The sequence below is a fragment of the Protopterus annectens genome, chromosome 6.part1, assembly GCF_019279795.1.
Source record: "Protopterus annectens isolate FY-2018-M chromosome 6.part1, PAN1.0, whole genome shotgun sequence".
In the NCBI taxonomy this organism is placed as follows: Eukaryota; Metazoa; Chordata; order Ceratodontiformes; family Protopteridae; genus Protopterus; species Protopterus annectens.
Genome location: NC_056738.1, coordinates 380,779,561 through 380,794,635, shown reverse-complemented (window position 1 = coordinate 380,794,635; position 15,075 = coordinate 380,779,561). Strand labels below are relative to the sequence as shown.

General features: G+C 41.6%; 1 protein-coding gene across 2 annotated transcripts in view; it reads left to right on the top strand.

Annotated features, from left to right (window-relative positions):
* The window catches only part of PLCB3 (phospholipase C beta 3), a 2,354,563-nt gene that overhangs the window by 55,552 nt on the left and 2,283,936 nt on the right, over window positions 1-15,075 (top strand). The window lies entirely within an intron of this gene.

Below are 15,075 nucleotides of genomic sequence, written 5' to 3'. Positions count from 1 at the left end.
TCTTTTCAAGAATCCTACTGCTGACCCAGAGATCATTTTCCAGGGGCCTAAAGGTATCAAGGCTACTACAGCCAAGAATCCCACCCCTTCAGACAGGGAATTCCAGAGCTTTGGACAGATGGGGTAAGAAGGTATATACCTCTGCAACTCTTGCTATTAGGGCACTGAATTGTCAGTTTCACATACTGAAGTACCAGCAGCATATTATAGAAATTATTAAACAAAAAGTGGCAACCTTTACAGACTGTTCAGAAAATAAAGAATTGCAGGAGCATATGCACTCTGCAAGCCAAGTCAGTAAGCATACTTTGCAGTGTGGCTTTGATGCCCTAGAAGCATCTTGCGGGGCAGCAGTCACTGGATCTGTACTGAGAAGACTTGCTTGGCTCAAGGAGCAGACCTTGCCAGACCATGTCAGATCAAAGTTCCTAGATGCTCCTTTGAACAAGGACAGTTTGTTTGGCACCAAAGCAGAAGAGGTTCTTAAAAAGATGGAAGAAAAAGCTAGGTCTATGCAGACTGTTAAAGAATTCTTACAAGTGCAACCCCCTAGATTCAATAGGCATTGCCCTTCCAAACACTGGTCCTTTCCAGCCCCCTCCAGGCCTTCTCAAACCAGACCCAGGGAAAACAGAATACCCAGACTGCAGTCTCAGGTTATGCAGAGATCTAAGCAATGGAGTGCCCCCACTCCTAAAGCAGGGAGTGGTAAGTCACCTCCTTAAAGAAAAACTCACAATGACTTCATTACTCCACTCCCCAGCCCTACCCAGTTGCTTGTGCCACTAGGAGGAAAACTTGCCCATCATGCAAAAAATTGGATGTCCATCACACAGGACTGGTGGGTCCTTAACATTGTATCCCAGGGGTACAATTTTTATTTCCATTAACTGCCAAACCCAAGCAGGTTTACAGACCTTCCTCCAAACCAGTGGGCAGAGGCTCAAAGCCAAGTAGCTTCCCTGCTCAATATCAGAGCTATTTAGCCAGTTCCAGTAGAACAGAGGGGTCAAGGATTCTATTCCAGACTCTTCTGGTACCCAGGAAAGAGGGCTCTTGGCGCCCAATCCTGGATCTTTCAATTCTCAACACCTTCCTGGTGGTACCAAATTTCAAAATGCTTACCCTGCAACAGCTTTTTCCTCTGCTGGCCAAGGATGCCTGGTTAGTCACCCTAGACTTAAGAAGCCTTTCTGCACATCCCCATAAGAGTCATGCAAGAAGTATCTACATTTCAGGGCATTATCTATGCATTATCTACTCTGCCCAGAGTTTTCACAAAATGCCTGGCTCCAGCCATTTCGTACTGCAGGCAGAGAAATATCCAAATTTACCCATACTTGGACGACTGCCTGATTTCAGGTGGACAGTCAGGAATTGCTGTTGCAGCACCTGATATTTGTGAAACACCTTCTCACTTCCTTGGGGTACACCATCAATGAAAAGAAAACAAAACTGGTGCCCAGTCAAAAGATTGTATTCCTGGGAGCAAGCTTGGACACATCCCAGATAGCATTCCTCACTTCAGAAAAACAAGTCTGACAGCCTAATTCAAACAAATGGTCACTAGAACCCAGCTATCCACAAGAATAATACTGCAGGCCCTAGAGTTCATGGCCTCATGTATACTGGTAATTCCACATGCAAGACTCCATATGAGGAAACTTCAATGGTACTTAAAACATCTTTGGTGCCAACATTCTCAGGACCTGGAAACAGTCATTCATAGTATACCCTGTCTAAGGACAGAGGTCCTTTGGAGGGCAGAAGCATGCTACCACAAGGGACTGCCCTTTTCTCCACCCCACGCCACCCAGACCCTAACCACAGATGCATCGGACTATGCCTGGGGAGCACACATGGATGGCAAATGCATTAATGGGCCACTGGAGCCCAAGTTAAATTCATCTGCACATCAACCAAAAAGAGATGCTAGCTGTGCAGAACACCCTGACAGCTTTCAGATCCCTACTCTTTCCAGGACAACTGCTAATAAAAACAGACCACACCACAGTTATGTGGTACATCAACAAGCAGGGAGGGAACCAACTCCTACCCACTATGCAGGTTAGCCATGGTCCTGTGGCACACTTCCTTGGACTTGCAAGCTCAATTCCTGCCAGGCAGACAAAACTCACTGGCAGACAACTTGCAGAAATCTAAGACCCACACGAGTGGCAATTGGAGCCCAGCACCTTCAACCTTCTGATTCAGAAATGGGGGGACCCCAGAGGTGGATCTCTTTGCCTCCCCCTACAACCACCAGCTCAGCAAATTCTGCACCAGGAATCCTCTCAGCAGAGCATGGAAAGTGGATGTCCTATCTTTTCAGTGAGTAAATCTCTCAATCTATGCCTTTCCTCCTCCCCTCTGCCCCTTCTCTCAAGAGTATTACTCAAGATAAGACAGGACAGACCAAGGACAATTCTGATTGCCCGGACAGGCCATGTCAGCACTGGTACCCACTCCTGCGCAGCTTGTCACAGGTGCCACCCTGGCACCTACACCAGAACCCAACCCTACTCTCTCAGCAGGAGGGACAGGTTTTGCATCCACAACTTTTGTCTTTTCGGCTTTTCCCGGTTAGAGGTCGCCACAGCGGAACTCCGGTCTGCTAATGATTGGCAGTAGATTTTTATGGTGCTGGGTTGCCAGCCCGACGCCCACCCTTCAGCGAAGGCACGCCCATTCACGCATATCTTTTGGAGGCCACTCTACTGCGGGGAGGGCATGCAGACTCCACACAGAAGGCACTCCAGCCGAGAATCGAACAGGAGAACCTCTTGCTGTGAGGCAACAAGGCTACCGTTGTACCACCGTGGCCCTAAGTCTTGCAGCCTGACCTATTCCTTGAATTCTCCCCCAGCAACCCTAAGCAAGCTGGTACTGAATGTCGTTATTGAAGCCAGAAGACCCAGTACAAGAAAATCCTATGCTGATAGAATCCAGGACAAGAACCTTTTCCATTTATCTAAAGGAGAGGACACAGATCTGCACTCCCTGCCTCTAATCCTGGATTATTTAGCAGATTTATTCCACAAAGGCCTGTCCTTCTCCTCCCATTAAGATACATGCCTCAGCCATTTCGGCTCATTACAGCACTGAGCTGCCTCTCTTCTCGCACCCTATTATTAGACAGTTACTGAGAGGGGCAAACAAATTGAGGCCACCAAGGAGAGCACCCACCCCTGCTTGGGACCTTTAAATTTGTACTGGTAAAGCTCACCCCCCCCCCCTCCTTTTGAACCTGCTGTGTCAGCAGACTTAAAATTCCTCTCTTGGAAAACAGCCTTACTTCTGGCCATCACTTCAGCTCGAAGAGTGTCTGAGCTACAAGCACTTATGGCTGTGGAACCCTTCATTATTTTCCATGCTGACAGGGTTTCCCTCAGGACTAACCCTTCCTTTATGCCTAAAGTGGTACCCAGTGTGGCTCTCAACCAATCCATCCATTCTTCCCTAATCCTCAAAATAAAGGGGAAAGGATCCTGCACTCCTGGGATGTGCACAGACAGCTCAGATTCTACCTTCATAGGACTAAGCCTTTCAGAAAATCTAACCAGTTAATAGTCAGCTTTGCAACAGGGGCAGAGGGCAAGGCCAATTCAAAAGAAACCATTTCCAAACAGGTAGTGCACTGCATCCATTTCTGCTACAAGCACCATGGGAAACCAACCCCTCAGGGGTGAGAACACATTCATCTAGTGCAACATCTACCCCTACAGCATTTCTTGGGAGTCCCCACCAGGGACATCCTGGAAGCTGCTTCCTGGCATTCAGTACACACCTTCACCAAGCATTACCACCTGCCTATCTTTTCCAAATCCAGGGCAGGTTTTGCAACAGCAGTCCTGCAAGGCATACTAGCCAGCCCTAACTTTTCTTGACTGCCTCCACCCTTCAGCTTTGGGAATCCACCCACGTGTGATGACTGCAACAGTGAAACACAAAGAACATAGCACAGTTGTGTACACTTACCATAAATGTAGATGTTCGAGTGTATTCACTGTTGCAGTCCTGCTTTCCCTCCCTCCAGCCCCCTGGTTTCTCTCTGTCTATCCTCTCTATGGCTATTACTCACCCCTTTTTCCCCACCATACCTCTTGGCTCCCTATTTGGGGGGCTTCTGACATTTGGGGAAAGAAAAACTGATGTAATGGCGTCTGCTGCCTGTTTTTATACCCCTGACGTCATTCCTGGAGTGACAGTATCTGACAGAGAAATACCAAGTCTCTGGTATTCGGGCCAACTGAGGGCTACCTGCAGGCAGATAACCCAAGTGTGATGACTGCAGCACTGAATACACTCAAACAGCTACATTTATGGTAAGTGTACACAATTGTACATTTTACATTTATTTGGTTCCAGTTCGTACAAGTCTTTTAGACTGTGTTTTATAGGAGGCTTTGTCAATTTAGTGGTGTGTTGACAAATGTTATTTTAGTTTTATGATCACTCACTGATAGTGGAGTGATACAAGAGGTTTTCTCTTAATGTTTCTTAAATATTTCCATGCTTCTTATGTTGCATTAGCAATTGGTAGAAGCAGATAACAGTCTGTAAGCATAAAGCAGTTGGTACAGTGCTTTATAACATCTAATGCAGTTAGACTGTGTCGGATTGGGTGAGTGCAAACTGTTGAGATACGTTGCCAGAGAGTAGGGGACAAGGGCTGGTTGTAATACTCTGATCGGTGGGAGACTGCTATATAAGACCCCAAAGATTTATGGATGAAATGTTTAAGGTGATACCTTGAAGTTAGGTTAGATAGTAGCTGACTTAGTAGCTGGTGAAAAGATAAACATTTTGGTGTCTTGCCTTTTGGCAATTACCTGACTAGTACTAGTGCTGCACTATGGTAGGAATCAACGTTCATTTGCTCCTTCTTTCACCAGAAACAAAGAAGCACTAATCTCAAGAAGGTTCCTGAGAAGCAGTTTTCAGACTTTCCAATAATTTGTATTCTCTAGGAAGTCTAGAAGATGATGACCCTGTGAATCTTCTCTCATCTGGTGAAAAATAGAAGCACTGTAAGTTGTGCCACAACAGCAGCAGTCACAGATCTATGGCAACTTCAAAAGATTCAAAATGATGATCTTTCCTTTCCGTGGTGTACTTTCAGAGAGTCATTTAAGTAGTTGGTCCCTACAGTTTGTTGCTTCTGCTTCCTTCCCCTTCCATTCCATTCCTAGTCAGTCACATGCACTTCTCCATGTCTTTCCTTTGTAGCAGAGTTCCCCTCCCTGCTGATCTCCTTCTTCATGCTTTTTTTGTGGTGCCAGTTTCTGTTTTTGTCCATTCTAGAAGGGACTCCCTTCACTTACTACTGTATGCCACTGTCTTTCCCACCTTTTCCTTTTGCCTCGTACACTATACCACTGCACTCCTGACAACCTCTGCTCATGTCTCAAGGGATTCAGACCTCTCCTAGCATAGCAGTTTCAAATATGTTAGAGGTGTACAAATCTGGAGGCTGGAGTTCAACATAGTTGACTAAGCAGCATCTCGAAGAAGCTCATTAGTGGTCTTATGTAAACATTTAAGTTAAGTTTTTACTGTTTTTAAATACAGAAGATTTGCAATCCAATTCTGTTTGAGAGTACTTCATCTGTGATTCAACTGTTGCATCTGGATGGCAGATGGGAACAACTCTGGGCACTTGGCCTGCGATATCTGTAAGATCGGCTGACAAAATGGGACTCTCTAGCCCCCCTAGTGGCCAAAGTATTGGACAATATGTCTACAGTTATTGCAGACAACTAGATGCATGTAGCTTTGGACGACTGTATGTCTAAGATTTTTTTTTTTCATGGAGTCTGCAGCCAACATCCACTCTGCACTGATACAGGAATTGAAGCTGATCTGGAACTGGGCTTCATGCCAAGACAGGTAATCTTCAAAGTCTTAAATAAGATGACCATAATAACAGCAAATGAAGGGCCCCTGTTTATTCTTCAAGGTCCTAAAACCGTTTCAAGATTCAACTCCAGCACAGTGAGAGGAAATCCATTGTAGTGTTTGTTATAAAAATATTTCAGCTTATTGTATGTATCCTGCAAATGTGATTCTGCAATATAAAGAGTAGCTGCATATCTACAGCTCTTCTGAATTTCTCTCGCTTAGAAGTTTGTAGCTGTTCCTGCCTTTCACCCCCTCACCAGCACAGCCTGACAATTGCAGATTGTTTCACAATAAGGGAAATTGCAGGTGTCCAGACCTAACAATGATTTCCACAGACCAGCTCAACACTAGCAGGTTTGAATGGGCTGTGAATGAAGTTGATGAAGGTATGAACACTGTTCCTGGAGCTCAAGAGATTGACTGGAAGAGAGAACAACATGTGCACAGGGTAGTAGCCCCTCCTGAAATAGAGAAGAACCTCCTTATTGACATGCTTTTCTGGAGCACTGTAAAGTGAAGTTAACTGACAGAGCTGTCAAGGGTGAATTGCATAATAACTGAAGGTTACCATATGCTGTATGTATTGTGATACTACTAGTAGAGGTTACCCTAAGTATTTTCTCCAAATGTGAGTAGTGAAATTTGTGCATGGTATTCACAAACAGTGTGCAGAAGGCATTTAGGCTTTTGCCACTATCTAGGGTTCATTGTGGAGACCATCACATTTCAAAGAACAGAATTGAGGTATTTCCAAGGAGTGGGGGCAGTCCTGCTCCTATTTTTCCCCTTTATCTTTTGCAAAAGTTGAAATGGCTTAAATTGTGTCAGTAAAACTGCAAGGACTTGAGAGTGAGGCAGTAGTACAGTTATACTTATAAAAGTGCAAGAATGATTTTGGAAAGGTCCTTCGTCTTTGTGTTGTAGTTTCCTGTTTAACCCATGACAGGATCTTGTGAAGATCCCACCACTTTAACTTCTTCCCATTGCCGCCATAAATGTTTAATCCTTTTTTAGTCATTGCCTTATTATGGGGAAGAGAACCTACAAATGATTAAACCTAAATAACCTCTACCTAACTTGGAAAAGGAGGAGGAGCCAACTACCAGAGACCTTTATAAAAGTGAGGATACAAAGTTCATCATTTAACTGTTTGAGCTTTGTTGGTGCATTATTTTATTATTTATTTTTATCATCTACTCCTCAACAATGCAAACAGTATTTATTTGTGTGCTTTTGTTGTTTAATCAGATGATTTTAATCACATGGTTAGTTTTAGATTAAATTAAACTAATTGATCAATTTAGAAAATGTGTTATATATACTTGGTTTTAGAAGATGTTTGTTGTAAGGATCTGAGACCTTTATAAAAGTGTAGGAATCCAGCAAAGATCAAGGCATAGTTAAAGAAAGCCCTAAAGGTACAAACATCTGGCTAAGAATACAAACAAAGGAATAACTTGCACCAATTTAGGAAATGTATGTTAAGAGTTAGCTGTGGCAGAGCTACATGAAAAGCCAGAGGGAATGGAGTTGCATAGGAAATACTGTAACCTGAAAGTGTTAATGTTTGAGTAGAGGTGTCTCTGCAACCTGAAAGTGCTGCAAAGCTGGGGATAGGAATGACTATCAGAATTAAGGACAAGGAATCACTTACTGAAGGGGTATAGTTAGAGAGTGAAGAAAGTATGCACAACCTGAGTTTCTACTTTTGTCAAGCTAAAACAGAAAACCCTAGAAATTGAGAATAGTAAGCATCAGGTGAGCATTGAGAAGGACAAACATGCTACAGTACTTTGAAGTTAAAAAACACAAAGCAGCATTATGCTGGAGTTCTAAACACATTGCTATTTTGATGGCTCGGTCAGGGAGGATGGGTATTACCCATCCTTGGAGGAAGAGATGAAACTTTCTGCACTGCTTTGTCTTGACATGAGACCACAGGCCCCTCATGAAATAGGAAGCCAATGCTGGGAATATGTGTGGGGGGGTGTGGTTGTCCAAGGTCATGACAGTCTCTCTAGATGTGGGGGAGCACCACTGCATGGACAAAGAGGCATTGATGGCCCTTGCAGTAAAACAGGGACTCATGTCACCACCAGGGGCTGGAATAGATCATAAATGTAAATTGTCTCACTGCTGGGAAGTACCCTGAATGATTGCCCTCCAAGACAGCTGTGCCTAATTAAGATGAGGATAGATCTGGAAACGTGGGCAAAAATTATGCAAAACATTTCTGCCAGTGTAAGCTAGAAACCTCAAATAAGGGAAGGCTTTAGCCAATGGGTATCTTTGTAAGTAAGGGCAAAACAGTAAAACTGAGGATGAATGCTTTGCAGAGGGAGAGCAGCCTAGATGAGATAAATCCTTTTGCAGAAGGAGAGAGAAGAACGGAGAAGGTAATGTATACAAAGTCGCAACGATATTCTTGATGAACCAAAACACAGAAGTAGTCCATGGGAGGAAGAGGGCTTGATGCATTTAGTCCATGGAAGGAAGAGGGCTTGATGCATTGGGTCCATTCATAATGGAGAGGAGGAAGCCATAGTGAAGGAAGCAGATATACCACTTCGTTGGTAGCAGTTGCTATAAGTTGCCTATCTTAGGAGAAAATGGGCATTTGGGTCTCATTTTCTCTTCTACCAACAATCTGGCTGCGAGTAAACTCCAGAACTGTTTGAACTCCAGGTAAGCCTGATACCTTTTGAAAGACACTGTGAGGATGTTGCCACTTTCAGCTGAACAAAGAAAATCTAGCTAGAGTTGTGGGGGGAAGAAGCTGAACAAAATGTTCTGTTCTTACCCATGAGAGTTACAAAATAATTTTATTCAGTGGAAGTACTGCATCAGTTATTGTTGTCCAAACCATTCGAAAGCTTGCGATGAGGCATGTTCATAGTTATGTATTAGGAGGATACTTAGGAATGAAGATGTCTAAAACCACATATCGTAGCAAGATTTTACTGATTAGGAGTAATGAAAGATGTTTTAACTTTTTGTTGGATGGCCTAAATTTCTGAAGACAAACTCTTGCCCGGAATTAAATCCTTTGATTCTAGTGTCTGTTATAGAGAAATGACTGTTTTAACATATTGCTGTGGACATTGTTGGGACATTGATGAAATCCAGCAATGGGCTTCAATACATATTTGTTTTGGACTATGCAACGAAGTACTTGTCTATCCCCCATTATATAAGGTTAATGTTAAATTGATATCTTGATAAGGAATGCAAAAATAAATGCTTCCTGAATCAGAGACTCCGTTATGTCCAGAATAATGCCAAAACTGTGATAGTGCATTAAGTTCAAGAACTTAGTTGTACCTTCACCCAAATAGATTGCTTAGTGGAGTATTTTAGATGAACATTAAGATTCATCGTGAGAAGTTTTATTGATTAATGAACATGGTAAAAACTGGGACCATTTAATGCCATAGCTTCTGTTGTGCAGTTTGAGAAGTATCACAAGCCTCAACAGGTTTCATTCCTTTTGAGTGACTATGTAGTAGGTACTGCCATGGACAGGTATTGTCAGAGAAACTTGTGAAGAAGAGAGGGCCTAATTTAAGTGTTGCAGAACACTATACTAGTTTACAAAATGGGATAAAAATGGCAGTGCTCATCGTATGGCAGCACATTGAAAAAAGCCCAGGCTACACAACAGGGGTGTATAATAGAGGTGTAAGGACCAGGGAATTCTTGGGTAGAGGTTAGTTTTGGAACACTCTGTAAAAGAAAAAAAAATTGAGAGTAGGTGACCACGTACATATGAAAGTAATTGAAACATTTAAGTTATGTAAGCTACAGGGCACACTGGCAAGAGAAAACCCAAAAAGTATATCCGCTTTCTGAAACCATGGAAGGAAGTGCAGACCTTTATTAGTGTACTAACAACAAAATCTGTTGGAACTGGTGGAGAAATCAAACTGGCTTAATTGCCTCCTGACACTCTCTAAGCCACAGAAACTAGAGATAAGGGAGTTTGTTTAAAACTGTCTTTTTTGCACTGTATTGGTGGTGCTGTGGTATCGTTGTCGCCTCACAATAAGACGTCCTGTTCGATTCTCAGCTAGAGTGTCTTCTGTGTGGAGACTTGCATGAATGGGCGTACCTTCGTTGAAGGTTATGCGTCAGGGCTGGCAACTCTGCACATCAAAATCTACTGCCAATCATTAGCGGACCGGAGTTCCGCTGTGACGACCCCTAACCGGGAAAAGCCAAAAGACACAACAACAACAAAAATTGCAGAACAAACTCAGTACCTACACCATACTGAAACCATTCTACGATTGTTTAATTTAAAGCCCTACAGAATACCAGAGCCACAAAGAAAGGCTATGCAAGAGGAAGTATAAAAATATTTTTTTAATGTGGAGGTGCTGAGAGAGGATTTTGAGAATCATTGGAACAACCTCTTAGTGGTAGTCCCAAAGCCTGATATAACAATCTGAATTCGGGTGATTTTTAGGAAGCTGAACAGCCTTTTAAAATTTTGACAGCATCCCAATGTTTGGTGTAGATGAACAAATACAAAGAATTAGTGAATGCAGAATGGTTAACCTCATTAGAGCTTTTGAAGGTGCTGGCAGATTCCACTAGTGGCTGAAACCAGGGAAAAGACAACCTTTTGATCTCAGAGAGATTAATCCAGTGTACTGTCCTTCCTTTTTGGCTGCACATTGCCCCTGCAAAATTTCAAGTGATTCAGGACTCTAGTTTTAAAGCCCAGTGACAAATATGCTGCCACTACCTAATCAGTATCATGGTAGTCTCTTAGGACCGAGACTCTCATCTAGTTAAGATGCAGGTTTTGCTACACTATCTGAGACGAGCTGTGTTGACAGTTAAGGCATCAGAGAGCAAATTAAGCATGACAGAGGTAAAATATCTTAGTTGCATGAAAGAGGAATGGGAATTGTCAGGCCCCAAAAAGAAAAGCTAGAAGCAGTGAGAAAATGGTCTGTTAAGTGCTAAGAAGCAGTTGTGTATTCTTTGGCTTCGCTGAGAACTGCTGAAAGTTTGTATTCTACTCTAAATGTCTAGTGTGCTGTCTTACAAAGAGGAAGATGCCACTTAAAGTAAAATGGTCACTAGAGGCAGACACTGCATTTGAAGAGCTTAAGAAAGTATCGCGTACAGAATCTGTTTTAGCATCCCCCGATTTCTGTAAAGCCTTCATAGTTTATATTGATGTTGCTGAGATTAGCGTAGGGCAGCAAAGAAGACTTTTTTTAAGGGTGAAGAATACCCTACAGGCTTTAAGGTGCAGGACAGGGACCAAATATTTCAGTGTCAAAAGGGAGTGTTGGGTGATCAAGTTGGCTCTGTTTCCCTCAAATGCAGGATGCATTATGACTTTAAATTTTAACTATTTAAACAGCCCCATGTATGACCCCCATCTGTAACATTTGTACATGAAAAGGAGAGGACTGCATAAAATATGTCCAAGAACATGTCTGACTTCATTATCGAATGTGTTATCAGTTCGTACTAGCTTTGAATGGCCTTTTTGAGGCTGTGTACTGACTTTTTTCATATCCTCAATCTACCTTTTACTCTCCTACTTGACTATTTAGTCTTTAATGTCAAAACCTTTACATTTTTCAGCTCAGGCCTGTGTTAGTCTGTTGTGGTTTAAACGATTATCATTTGCAAATGGTGTCACATTGCCATGCAGTTAATATGGATTCCCTCCAGCTAGGAGAACAGTGCAGCCATTTTCAGAATGTGTATACATGCGTGCACACACACAATGTAGAACTCACATTCTCAGATGCTGCATTTAGGTATATACCATTATATTTTGAATGTTTTATGGCATATTCCGTTCTGTGATGAAAAAGGGATAACATAACTGTATTGGAATTGTTGAAGTTAAAAGAATATTTTTTTCTGATTAAGTGCATAACTAGAACTATATTGCATTAAGAAGTCTAACATTAGACAGTCTGCCTTGGCTTGATAAATTTGGCCACAATTAATGACGACCGTCACTATAAAGATTTGCTGTTCTGCAGAAGTAAAGGGAATTTGAACTGAAGTAGGAAGGAACACACAGGCATAAGCCTAATAAGATAACTATACAAAACGAACAAGAACACAAAACCTACTACATGCCTCACCTTAGCTGGAAAGGGCATATTGCTATATTTTATATACATCTAATATATGTATATTTGTGTGTGTGTATAATATGAGTATGTCCATATAATGTACAAAAACACACGTGTGGGACAAACGTATATAATATATATCCATCAGTATATAATGTCATGCCTCTATTGTATTTACTCTGGCCTTAAACTGAAGTATGTCCAATTGGATTAGTGCTCTACTCTGGTTAACAAATTCAGAATCAATAAAAATGTAAGGTTTACCTTTTAACTCTTAAATTTGTAACTGATTTTTTTTTAAAACAGGTGCAGCTTTATATCCGACCAGAACATCAATGAATGAACTTCAGAATTTGAATAAAACTGGCATATGTCCGACCTATTTACAGAAGTGAAAGCATGAACTTGTCATTAACCTGTGCTTAGCCAAGTTTACACTTTAATTTATGTAGGTTCATAGGTTGATCATCATATTGACCACTCTTGCAGTAGCTTTAGCTATAAGAGTTGTATCCTGCCAAGGATAAAACAGCTGGCCAGCTTCCATGCCCCCAAACTGTCAAGCAGCTCGAGCTCAGCTGACTAAAAGACAAGTCTGCGCCAAACCCCTCCAGGCCTTTACTACCGCCGAAGAGTACGCTTCTCTGAGGCTTTCAAGGGTCGACATTTGGCTTGCTGTTTTCTTTGCTGGGGCAGGTAAGCTTCCTTTAGGGGGAACCTTCCATTTTCTTACTTTTGTTTTATTACTTTCCTCCTCAGGAAAGTTATTTTAAAGCTAAGATTATTGTATTTTAACTGACTTCACAAGACTGTAGCATACTTTTAAACAGAACACTCATTTTTTTCTGTCAGTTTAAAAGTAGTGAAAGCTAACTGAAAACATATGCTCTGTAGAGAAATGGTGCCCTAGCCCTTAACCAACTTGCAGTGGCCCATCAAATCCTCTACCAACCAGAAAAAATTCCATCTCTTCAAGACCTACTAAACTACTACTCAGGCAAATGTTTACTACATTCCAGCAACTGATCATTAAAAAACATAACCAGAAGTAAGAATGCCGCTGGAGACTCCCTTTTACTCTTACTCTAACTGCATTGCAAAAAATCTGGAATGCCTTGCCTCTAAATGTAAGGTCCACAGCCAATAAATCTAACTTTAAAAAACTTTGCTAATCCCATTTATCTAGTTCATGGATATGCTCCTGTTCTGACCCAGTTTAGCAGGTAACACAATCTGCTAATGATAAAATATACATCTATTCCTTTTTTCAATCCACTATTCCATGTTAATTTGTAATGTAAATTCCATTACTGGATACATTAAGTATTCAAACAATGTTTTTTATTCACTTATGTTACCTACTTAGTTTTCTGCATAGATTTCTACAATTTTGTTACTTTAGACTGTATTTCATCAACCTAGGAATGTATTCTCTGATGTTCAGGAGCTACATCTATTTGCGGTGCATTACCCTGCTTCATCAACCTAGAAATGTAATGTTATTTATTAGCTACATTTGCGTGTATTGTATTAAGAGGCACTTTTCTCCTTTATCCTTACTGTAAAGTACTCTTCTTTTATATGTGCTATTATTGCTTTGGTTTGTGGTGTTCTAATTGGAGCTTTTCTCCCTGGGCCCCCGCTGAAAATGGGCTACCTGTCCAGTCGGACTTTCCTGGTAGACAAATGTAAAATGAATAAAAATACCAGTCCCAGAAAAGAAAAACTTTTAAAGTGATTTTTATTTTTTTTTCTGCCAAAAAATAAATGCTTGTGGACTAGTAGTTTTACTGGCATTTGCTGCTGCTGTTCCCTGGGAAAGAGGCACCATTTTTGGCTTGACCATGGAACAGACTACAGGTCCCATGGTTTGTCTTACTTTCAGCCACAAAAACAAAGTTAAGCAAACTGTCTTTGCCACCACAACAGGCTAGCCATTTATCTCTGCTCAGGTGGGTGACTCTGCAGTGTCTATTTGTCATACCTCAGATGACTCCTCTTTTACCCCGGATCCCTTTGATGCAGTACCTACAGCCACTGTGGACTGGGAGTTAGCTGTGTCCTCTGCAGCTGTTAGTCTCTCCTCAGTGGGCAAGGGAAAGACTCACTTGTCAGTCCTGGGAGAGGGAACAGGGATGGTTTCTCTGTTGTCAGAATGCTGTGCTCATCCTTGGGGAAGCATCTGTTGCCATTAGTAACATGGTTGGCCCGATTTTCTCCTGCCAAAGAAGAAATTGAAAACTAAGAATGTGTGTACTCCTGGTCAAAATACTTTGGATAGGCATAGTTTACTGGCTCTGGCTCTGGGTTTGATTCAAGCTATTGATCTTTTCTGTAAAGTAGTTTCTGGTTAAAGAAAGAAGGATTCCTTTTTTTTCATGAAGAGATTCAAGATTCTGAATCTGAACAGAAAGATGCAGGGACAGTTTCAGTTTTTTTCCCCTCCGATTTCTGATTCAGACTCTGAAAAGCTCGGTTTCTGATTCTCCCTTTGGGGGGTTACTCTATCTTCTGCAACTGTTGCTAGAATGTGCCAGTGTTTTCAGTGGGAGAACACTGAGGTTTCTTAATTCCATCAGAAAATGCAGTGAGTGGTTACAGAAGCATTTTCCAGAACCTACATCCATTCCTCCTATTTTGACTACAGAGGATGTGTGGTCTTGCCTACAGTTTTCCTAATAGTCAGTCAGCTGCCCTTAAAAATGCAGGACGTATAAAGCTCCTCATTTTTTTTTTTTTTAATTTTTATACACTATATTCCCAAAACTGACCTAGCAGCTATAGCTTTAGTTGATCCCACTGTTGCTGAGTTCTTAGTTGATTCCAATCCTTTCTAATAAGGATGGGAAAATTATTGATGGGTATTGGAAAAAGTGTATACTTCTGCAACTTTGACATTCAGAATTTTGATTTTTCAGGCTCATATGTTAAAGTTTATTGGTACAAGTTGTGAAAGTATGAGGAATGTTTTATCTGAAGTTTATTTTTTTTGAGGAAAAATCTGCTTTAAATAACTTTGTTTATTTTGCTCAGGTTGCTTACTGTTTGAAATGTGTAAATCACT